This window comes from Nelumbo nucifera, chromosome 4 (assembly GCF_055504915.1).
Source record: "Nelumbo nucifera cultivar China Antique chromosome 4, China Antique-T2T, whole genome shotgun sequence".
Taxonomy (NCBI): domain Eukaryota; kingdom Viridiplantae; phylum Streptophyta; class Magnoliopsida; order Proteales; family Nelumbonaceae; genus Nelumbo; species Nelumbo nucifera.
Genome location: NC_142652.1, coordinates 19,739,929 through 19,750,456, shown reverse-complemented (window position 1 = coordinate 19,750,456; position 10,528 = coordinate 19,739,929).

Below are 10,528 nucleotides of genomic sequence, written 5' to 3'. Positions count from 1 at the left end.
ACTCATCACTTGACTTGCTCCTAGGCGGTCTGCAACTCTGAGGATGGTGGAGCTCCCTGGTGCAGCGCAACCCGACTACCCTCCGCGTGAGGTGATTTTCTCTCCTTTGTAGACGGCGGGAGCTGAGGGACCTGCGAGAACTGAATCAGAGGACCCAGGGGTATTTTCCCGGTGGGGACTCTCCGATGCCTAAGTTAGCATTCTGATTACAGAGGCTTGGAGAGAAATGAGAGAGCTAGAGAGCGGGGGTTACCATCCATTTTTCTCCCCCTGGCTTTGGGGGTCGGAGTCATTATATAGTGGTGCCCTCGCGGGTTAGGTGGGTGAAAAGCCTTCAAATGGTAAGACGTCATATCCCGTCAGAACCGGGGTACGGTGATGAACTCCTCGAGGTTGTCAGGCTGGCGCTTGTGCCAAGCGGCCAGGTCGGCGCCTGGGCCAGGTTGTCAGGTCGGCGCCTGTCAGTCGGCGGTCGGTGTCCGGGCCAGGTTGCCAGGCCGGCGCCTGTGTCTGTCGGCGGGTGGTGTCCGGGCCAGGTTGCCAGGTCAGCGCCTGTGTCAGTCGGCGAGTCGGTGTTCGGGCCAGGTTGCCAGGCCGACGCCTGTGTCCGGGTCAGGTTGTCAGGTCGGCGCTTGTGTCCGGGTCAGGTTGTCAGGTCGGCGCCTGTGTCCGGGTCAGGTTGTCAGGTCGGCGCTTGTGTCCGGGTCAGGTTGTCAGGTCGGCGCCTGTATCCGGGTCAGGTTGTTAGGTCGGCGCCTGTGTCTGGGTCAGGTTGTCAGGTCGGCGCCTGTGTCCGGGCCAGATTGTTAGGTCGGCGCCTGTGTCCGGGTCAGATTGCCAGGTCGGCGCCTGTGTCCGGGCTAGGTTGCCAGGTCGGCGCCTGTGGCAGGCTGATCCGGCTAGGTCGCGTAGGCCGCGCGCAGGTCGCGCACAGGCCGCGTGCAGGTCGCGCCAGGCCAGCCAGACCGGTGCCCGGGGGGGAGACCAACTTGGTAAGTTGTTTCCTGGGTGCTTGCCTAGTTGACACGAGGTGCCACGTGTCGCAATTTCACCGGAGGGCCAAATCTGCCCTTATCAATTGCCCCCCACTCTCGAGCTGAGAGTAACTTAGCGAAGGGAGTAGATTTCTTTTGGCCCGTAAGTCGACGAGCTAGTAAGTTTTGATCCAATTCCTTAGGCTTTGGGAGCTGCCTGTATGTGGCGAGCTGCCAGTAAGACGAGGGGGTCTCCGCCAGTTCAGTAGTGTAGCCCTTAGGCTTTGGGGCAACTTATAGTTCGCTTTTGCTGATTTTGTTCCTGCTGAGAAAGCGACTGGATATTTAGCAATAGTGTGGCCCGCAGGTTTTGGGAGTGACTCGTAGTCTACTCTTTTTTGACTTTTGCTCGTGCCGGAGAGGCGACCGGGCCTTAAGCAGTAATGTGGCCCGTAGGCTTTGGGAGTGACTCGTAGTCTACTCTTTTTTGACTTTTGCCCGTGCCGGAGAGGCGACCGGGTCTTAAGCAGTAATGTGGCCCGTAGGCTTTTGGGAGTGATTCGTAGTCTACTTTTTTGACTTTTGCCTGTGTCGGAGAGGCGACCGGGTCTTAAGCAGTAATGTGGCCCGTAGGCTTTTGGGAGTGACTCGTAGTCTACTCTTTTTTGACTTTTGCCCGTGCCGGAGAGGCGACCGGGTCTTAAGCAGTAATGTGGCCCGTAGGCTTTGCTTGTGAGGTGTCGAGCTATGATTGACCTGCATCAGCTTCGTAAGGCCGGTCACCCACTCCTACAAGAAGCTACTAGGAGCTCGACCTTCGGGGGCAGCACTACTAACTTTAGGTTGCCAGCTCACACGGGAGCCTTGGAAGGCTCGACCGGTAAGGGCGCCTATGTAGTATGTTGGCCGTCAACTCCCGCGGAAGCCACGAAGAGCTCATCTTTGTAGGGGGGACTTTGCAGAGAGAACTGATGAGGCATTATTTGAATTGAAAGTAAGGTTGGTAGAGCTACTTAGTCTGTTAGCCCCCTGCATAGTTTTTGAGTTCATAAAAAATGTAAACTATAAAGTGATAGCTTCAAAAAAAGTGAGGACTTAGCTTTGGTAAGATGAGAACTTAGCTTTTGTAGGAGGAGAACTTAGCTTTTCGTAGTGTTTCCCACAGACGGCGCCAATTGATGTAACCGTTTTTGGTCACGTGCTATTTTTTGTGATGTATAAATTTTTTGGGTAAGTACCTCGTTGTTTGACCCGGTGGTGACGTGCCTTGGTGATGAGCTATTTGGTGGCGAACTCCCTGCGGGAGAACTACTTGGTGACGAACTGCCTGGTGGCGAACTGCCTGATGGCGAACTGCCTGGTAGTGCTCCCTGGTGGCGAACTGCCTGGTGGCGAACTACCTGGTGGCGAGCTACTTGGTGGCGAACTGCCTGGTGGCGAACTGCCTAGTGGTGCTCCCTGGTGGTGAACTGCCTGATGGCGAACTGCTCGGTGGCGAGCTGCCTGGTGGCGAACTGCCTGGTGGCGAATTGCCTGGTGGCGAACTGCCTGGTGGCGAACTGCCTGATAGCGCTCCCTGGTGGCGAACTGCCTGGGGGCGAACTGCCTGGTGGCGAACTGCCAGGTGGCGAACTACCTGGTGGCGAGCTACCTGGTGGCGAACTGCCTGGGGGCGAACTGCCTGGTGGCGAACTGCCTGGTGGCGAACTCGTCACTTGACTTGCTCCTAGGCGGTCTACAACTCAGAGGATGGTGGAGCTCCCTAGTGCAGCGCAACCCGACTACCCTCTGCGTGAGGTGATTTTCTCTCCTTTGTAGATGGCGGGAGCTGAGAGAACTGAATCAGAGGACCCGGGGGTATTTTCCCGGCGGGGACTCTCCGTTGCCTAAGTTAGCATTCTGATTACAAAGGGCTTGGAGAGAAATGAGAGAGCTAGAGAGCGGGGGTTACCATCCTTTTTTCTCCCCCCTGGCTTTGGGGGTTGAAGTCCTTATATAGTGGTGCCCTCGCGGGTTAGGTGGGTGAAAAGCCTTCAAATGGTAAGACGTCATATCCCGTCAGAACCGGGGTACGGTGATGAACTCCTCGAGGTTGTCAGGCTGGCGCTTGTGCCAGGCGGCCAGGTCGGCGCCTGGGCCAGGTTGTCAGATCGGCGCCTGTCAGTCGGCGGGTCGGTGTCCGGGCCAGGTTGCCAGGCCGACACCTGTGTCTGTCGGCGGGTCGGTGTCCGGGCCAGGTTGCCAGGTCGGCGCCTGTGTCAGTCGGCGGGTCGGTGTCCGGGCCAGGTTGCCAGGCCGGCGCCTTTGTCCAGGTCAGGTTATCAGGTTGGCGCCTGTGTCCGGGTTAGGTTGTCAGGTCGGCGCCTGTGTCCGGGACAGGTTGTCAAGTCGGCGCCTGTGTCCGGGTCCGGTTGTCAGGTCGGCGCCTGTGTCCGGGCCAGATTGTCAGGTCGGCGCTTGTGTTCGGGTCAGATTGCCAGGTCGGCGCCTGTGTCCGGGCTAGGTTGCCAGGTCGGCGCCTGTGGCAGGCTGATCCGGCCAGGTCGCGCGCAGGCCAGCCAGACCGGTGCCCGGGGGGGAGACCAACTTGGTAAGTTGTTTCCTAGGTACTTGCCTAGTTGTCACGAGGTGCCACGTGTCGCAATTTCACCGGAGGGCCAAATCTGCCCTCATTAGGAACCAAAGGTTGCCTTTTTCTTTTCGAACCAAGGGATAAACAAGCATTTGGGTTTTTTTTTTCTTCATCCTTTGGGTTTTTTTTCTTTTCTTCCTTTTTTTTTCCTTCTTTATTCCCAATTTTATCTCCAACAACTTCTAATAAGCCTAACATTTGGAGGGATAAGTGGTTTTGGTTGTTATTATTGCTAGCCAAGCAGTAAATCCAATCTCTAGGCTCTTCCCTCCGTTCCAAACCTCAAAATTCGCGTGGAAAGAAAGGTAAAGAAATGGCCAAAGTCAGCATGGAACCATTGTTCAGAATCGCACAGTATGAGTGCTTCCCACTCAAATAAAGAAAAGCCAGGCTGAGGCACATCAATGGACAGAGCCCGCATTATGCTAAGATAAAGAGAGAAGAATCTCTCTATGAGTGGTTTCTGCAACAACGAAACCCAGTATTAAAACCGATCCGGAGGTTGAACCGATTTTGCCTTTAGGTTGCGGGTCGAACGGTTCAGACCATGTATATATATATATATATACATGTATAAATATGTTATATGTATTATTTTATATTTAATTTATGTTTTTTAATTCAGTTTTTCTTTTTTATTTATAAAAAATATTAAAATTGCAATTTGAAGTCAAAAAAAAGATTTTTTTTTTTTTTTGCAAAAATAGCGAACCGGTCACTGGGTAAAGAATTTGTATACAACCCATGACCCAATCACTCGATCAACAGTTGAACCGGCCAGATTAAACAATGGTTTTTGACCACCTAACAGGTCTTGATTGAATCGAACATAAAATTCTAACAGCATCAGTTTCAGATACATTGGCCTCTGTGTTACACACTAACATCTTCACTGTTGAAGTGGGCAAGCCGGAGAAGGGCATAGGTATAACAATTAGAGAAGTGGGAGATTTCTCCAAATCCCGCAGCTCGGAATAAATTGACGCATGTGATCACTTTCCCAATTCCCTGTAACTATTCCTTGGATGAACTCAAAGTGGCATGCTTCACCTTCTACTATATTGTTTGCTTTCCAAAAAGCTGTCCACCCGCTTATATATCTACACGTCCATAGGTTCTTGGAGAGAAATTTACACGCCATGACCTCGTTGCATTGGCTTGAGAGCAATAATTTCATTCATACAATCTGGGGTCCATGAGCCCTTTTCCAATAAGGACTGGTCTGGTAAGATTTTGCCCTTAATTAGGCTATTCTTGATTGTTTGGTATCATAAGAAGAAACGATTAATGTGCACTGACAAGGAATTCAGTGTACAGTAAATTCCCCACCTGGATACTAATTCAGAACAGTGATTCAGTTGGAGTACTGTTCTCAAAAATAGTATTGGTTGAACATCTATTCAATAAAGAATCATCTGAAATTAATATCCTTGATTAGACAAGCCCAACCACTTTCTCCGGCCTGTTTGGTTCCACTGCAAATTTATTTGTATCAGTACAAATGCATAGGAATGTAAATGTAAAAAATGCAAATTCTTGTTTAATTTTATTTTGGATTTTACTTTATCATGTTTCATATCTTAATTTATTTCATTCGTATTACAATCAAATAAAACAAGGTAAATTTTAAAATAAAATAGGTCAAAATTTACACTCAAATCATTTGCACTGCCATGATTTTGCATTAATGCAAATTTATTTGTATTGCAACTAAGCACAGCCTAACTCATATATCAGTATATCACAATCTAATGTGATTTTTTTTTTCCTTTTATGTAAGTTGCAAAACTAAAGCCCCCACAGGCCACACCTGGTTTCTGAAAACATCGTTTCTTAAAACAAAAACACAAAATTCATGTTTTCTTGGTTGTTAAAATGCGTTTCTCGTTTCCAATATTAAAATGAGAAATCCATTCTTGAATTTATGTTTTTGGAAAGCATGTTTTTTTTTCACTTTTTTTTTTTTTTACTTTGGACCCAAATTCATATTTAAATATGGGTTAATATGTTGCATTGAAGCTTTGACTTGGCACTTTGTAAGAGGGTGTATATAAATCCATTTTGTTGTGTGTGCCAACTGCCAAACACCCATCAGACAAAGAAATAAAAACATGGTTTTGTTTTTTTCTTTTAAAAAAAAAAGGTTTATTTTCTGAATCAAATTGATTTTTGTTCGCTTTTTTTTTTACAAAACACATATTTAAAAGCACTTTTTTGCTGTGTAGCATATTTTAGAAACAAAAAGTTAAAAAAAAAAAATCATACTGGAAACCACCTTCCTAATTTTTTCCTAGCTATCTAGATTCATGATGAAATCGGATTGCATGGATCTTCTGCTGGATGCTGATTAAACAGAATAAGTGCCGTTTGGGAGAGCTGAAGCGCAGCGACTTCTGGCTTTTCAGGATGGGCCCCACAGATGGACAGTTTTATAAAACTATATTGGTGAAAATGGAAAGAGCCCAAATTGGTTGTCAGTCAGTTATTTGAAGGGTTGTTGGCTTCATTCTCTTTGAATAATTAATTCGGAGAACTTCAAAGCAGCTGAACCAGTTTAGCTAAATCTTTAGCTCAGCCCTTCCAAATGGTCCCTAAAATGAAGAAGAAGAAGGCATGGAAATGATATCAGCACCACCATCTTGTGTTTCCTGTAATTATTTGGTATTGCTGTTGTTAGAGAAGTTAGTGGTAAAGCCATAATCCTTGGAGAAACATTTGAATGGCCCCTCTTGAGGTTTTGAAAGTGACCTTGCAATAGAATTGCTCTGGGAAACACTCACTCAAAACACAATTCACAATCTCCTACTGCTCAAATTACTCCGAAAACAGTTCATGAACCTCATAATGCAATAACTGTATCCATTTCATTTATATCATCAAATTATTGAAACAGTAGAGATGCCAATTGCCAAATGAAGTAGACATTTTGCTTAATTTATTGGTAATTTGCTCAACTGAAGTTCTTCTCTGGTTTTAGGCAGTTGTAGGGTCAAGCTCCTGTGTCAACTGGAGTAGCAAATGGGTTGGGTCAAAGCCTCAAAGGGTCCAGCTCACCCGGGAGAATCACAATGGGTTTGGATAACCCAACAGAGAGAGAGAGTGGGGCCTTTGGGCTGGTTTGGTTGAGAATCAACTACCGAGGGACCCATCCAATACAATGGATGGATATGGTATTAAGAAAGGAATCCCAAGTTCCTAATCCAATCCATTGCAACTGTCAAGTGTGAACAAGAGCAAGTAATGATCGAAATTCCCCCCCCCCCCCCAAAAAAAAAAAAAAATTCAGCAAAATAGTTGAACTCAAAATAGGTTAATTGAAAGAAGACACATGGAGGAAAGAAGGAATATTTTTTTTTTAAAGCTATTGGAAATGTAGTGGTTTCTCCATTGATATTGTGATGGCTGAGCCTAGACCCTAGTGTCTCTACGCCCCCTATTCGTGGAAATGTGATTGAGAAGATGAGGCTGAAAATGACTTAACCAAAACGATTGGTTCCAAATTATAATTTTATCAACCAATGTCTGTTTGCACCAGTCGGAATTCGTTGCAATTCAGTGTCCAATGCAGATTTTGGTGGACTGGAATCTCTACATCTAGAGGAGTGAGGTGGGAAAGAGGGGATTGACATGTGGGTTAGTCTCATACCTAGAATATAATGTTTAGGGCCAGTTTTGTCTTATCAATCAACCTTCATTATAAGCTCTAATTATAAAACTTTTTTTTTTAATTATTATTCACAAGGTGGGTGGGGTTCATTCATTCAATGTTACTATTGACCACTCAACAGTAGCAAGCAAGCGTTTTCATGAGTTGATGGATATACAACAGACTGGGTCCAATTTGTAGTAATTGTGTCATTTGCAACACAAAAAAGGGATTAGCTATTATCTTCAATTTGAGGTTATGTTTGGTTAAAATTGTGCTCCAAATAATCAATATCTGAAGATGAGTTTTCAGTAAAAAATGAGTGAGTTTCAAAATATAGATATATTAAAAAAAGGGTTCAAGAGATCCCAAACTGTTCAATACTTACTTCAATTTAGTGATTCCATAAACAAATCTTCTCACGTCAAGTGCTCTGTCTTATTGCTTTTAGCTTGGCTCTCCAAAAAGAAACAAATTGAGCTGTTAATATTGAATGGTTGGGCCCTGAAATTTTGTCCTGAAAGAAATGGTTGGGGCCTCATAAATTGGACAGCTTAGATTGTTGAAGGAACTATATATATAGGCCTGCAGGGTTATGGCCACTGTCGGAGGCAATGAATGGCAATGCAGGAACCACGCCTAATTGGTCTCCTAATCTGCTTCCTTGTTATCTCTTCTTGTCATTTCCTTTCTTTTCTTTCTCACAAAGAAAAGTAGAAAACTAAGTTTTTTCTTTCTTTCTTTCTTTTTTCTTAAGAGGTCTACTCAACCTGAAATAGAATTTTGGTTATTCTGTTAGCAAGAGTAGTTTCTTCTGTTAACAGAAGTACTTAGCCCTGTTTTCTTGCAGTGTAATTTTATTTGCTTTGGTGTAAAAGCATGGAAATGTAAATGAGTTAGAGTTCAAAATTTGGTCTAATTTTATTATAGATTTCACTTTGTTTTGTTTTTCGCCTAAAATAAGAGCTAAAGCGAAAGAAAGTAAAAGTGGAAGCAAATATAACCCAGAATTTGCATTGCCATCCATTTGTACTGGTACAAATGAAATCGTATTGCAAACAAACATATCTTAAAGAGACAAAATTGAGGGGTGCAAACAACTCCTCCACCCACTAATCCAACTTAAAATAATAGGATACATCAAATAGAAAACTAAAAAAGATGGATTTTCTTCATAATGTATCATGGGTTTTTAAATTTAAGAAAATCTTGATGGGCCCAGGCCCAACCAGCTTATATCACTACCATTCCAGAAAGAAGTTAAAAAGGAAAGGAGGTTGGCTGCCAGCATAGCTGAACTTAAGCTCCACTGCTTTCATCTTTGAACTAACCACTCCAATCCCTGTCATCAACACTTGTTTGGTCCTTCATCTTTTACCAAAAGAAACCGAAATTGTTGAGTTCTTTTCTGATCCCCAATTCTGAAATTGTCACCATTTGTCATCAATTATTAGTATAGTAGTAGTAGTAGAAGTTGTAGCTAGCTGCAGTAGTAGATCTCTGATCATTGATGCAGAGCCTAGTCTAGACTCCTAATTCTCCAACAGTCATCTTCTATGTTTGCTCTTGGAGTTTTGTACACCACTTGATTCATTTACACTGGACAACACAACACACACTTGCAGCCTCTTGCTGCTCATGCTGATGCAAAAACATGAAAGGATCCATCCATGAATGCAATAAATTGTGTCCAGAGCATTACTACCTTGAAATTTGAATCACAGAAACAAATAGACCTGCCCAAATTAGCTTCGATGCTTCGCTTTCTAGGCTTCAAGCTAAAATGGAAACTGACCAGTGGTCATCCCCCTATGTTCTGCAACAAGTAGGTTGTCATTTGTTATTTGGTTGGCCCTGGGCCTGGACGCCGGACGCCCCCACCTGTTTCCACAAAAAGTACACACCTTTTAAATTGGACCTTGGGTCAAGCCCTATGGCTATGAGATGGTTGGATCAGACTTGAGACCAATGGGCTACCCACCTCGAGTCTGTCCCAAAATTGATTTGAGATTGGGATTTGATTGAAGAACATTATCTGGAAAAAAGAGAGTGTGGCAGTTCAAGTCAGATTCTTTTGGACAACGACCAAGCAGAATAATAATAATAAATGAAAATCGGTTCGCTTTGCACTTGTATATACCAAAGTTTAAAACCGGATTGGATAGGGAATCATTCTGACTTCTGAGATCGGTTTCTGGGTTGAATGATTCAATCGTCCGGTCCAAACGAATAACCTGTTCTAATAAAAATATAAAAAAATTAAAAATAACCAAAAATCATTGACAGTTTGACAGTTTGACCATTTGGGTCAGCAATTTACTGACCAAATCAACGATTTTTTGGCTAAAAAGTGATCGGTTCCCAGTTTTCCAGATAATGTTCTTCTGCAATTTACAATTTTGGTTCACTTTGGGACAGACTCTCTTTTTTCCAGATTTGCAATTTGCAAATTTTGGGACCTTAGACCTTGAACTGCAAATTTTGGTTCACTTTGGTTCTGGATTTTACTTTACTTCATCTGCAATGCAAACAAAGACAACAGCTGAAACAAAAATAATCAAAACTCGCATTCAAATCACGTGCAAATGAAATCGCATTGCAATTTGCAAAAAAATTAGGTCTAAGGTCCCAATATCGATGCAAACTTCCCTCCGTGGGGTTGGGAAGGTTCTAATATTGATGCAACTTGACAGAGTGACTTAGTGATGATGATAATGATGAATCATGAACGATGAATAGTGAATGGTGATGATGATGGTGGTGGTGGCGGTGGCTTATGGTTCTTTATTGTGACGACGACAACAGAATACTCTGGGTTGGGTTAGACCCATGGGCTATTTGTGTGACCCACTTCTATTAAATTAGATCACAATGCTTGCCTAGCCCAAGACATGGGAGTCAGTTCATATTCAGATGACAATAAACAATCCGGCAGCGGCAGGGGAGGGTCATTCCAATATAGAACAATTCAAGTCATATGTGTTTTCTTTATTTTGTTTTGAAGCCCAAGTCATATGTGTTAGGAATATTGTGTTCTTAATTGAAATAATAAGGCCCCATTTGGTTTGCAGGAATAGGGGTCTGGAATCAGAATCAGAATGGGTTATTCCGATTCCAACTATTTGGTTAGGCGGAACCGGAATCCTATTCTCCTTCCTGCTGGAATGGCACTCCCCCATTTAAGGTAATGGCCATTTCTCGCCCTTCCTTTGGGAATGAAATCCCATTCCTGCTGATTTTAATTCCCATTCTCATTTCTGTCTGAATCAAACAGAT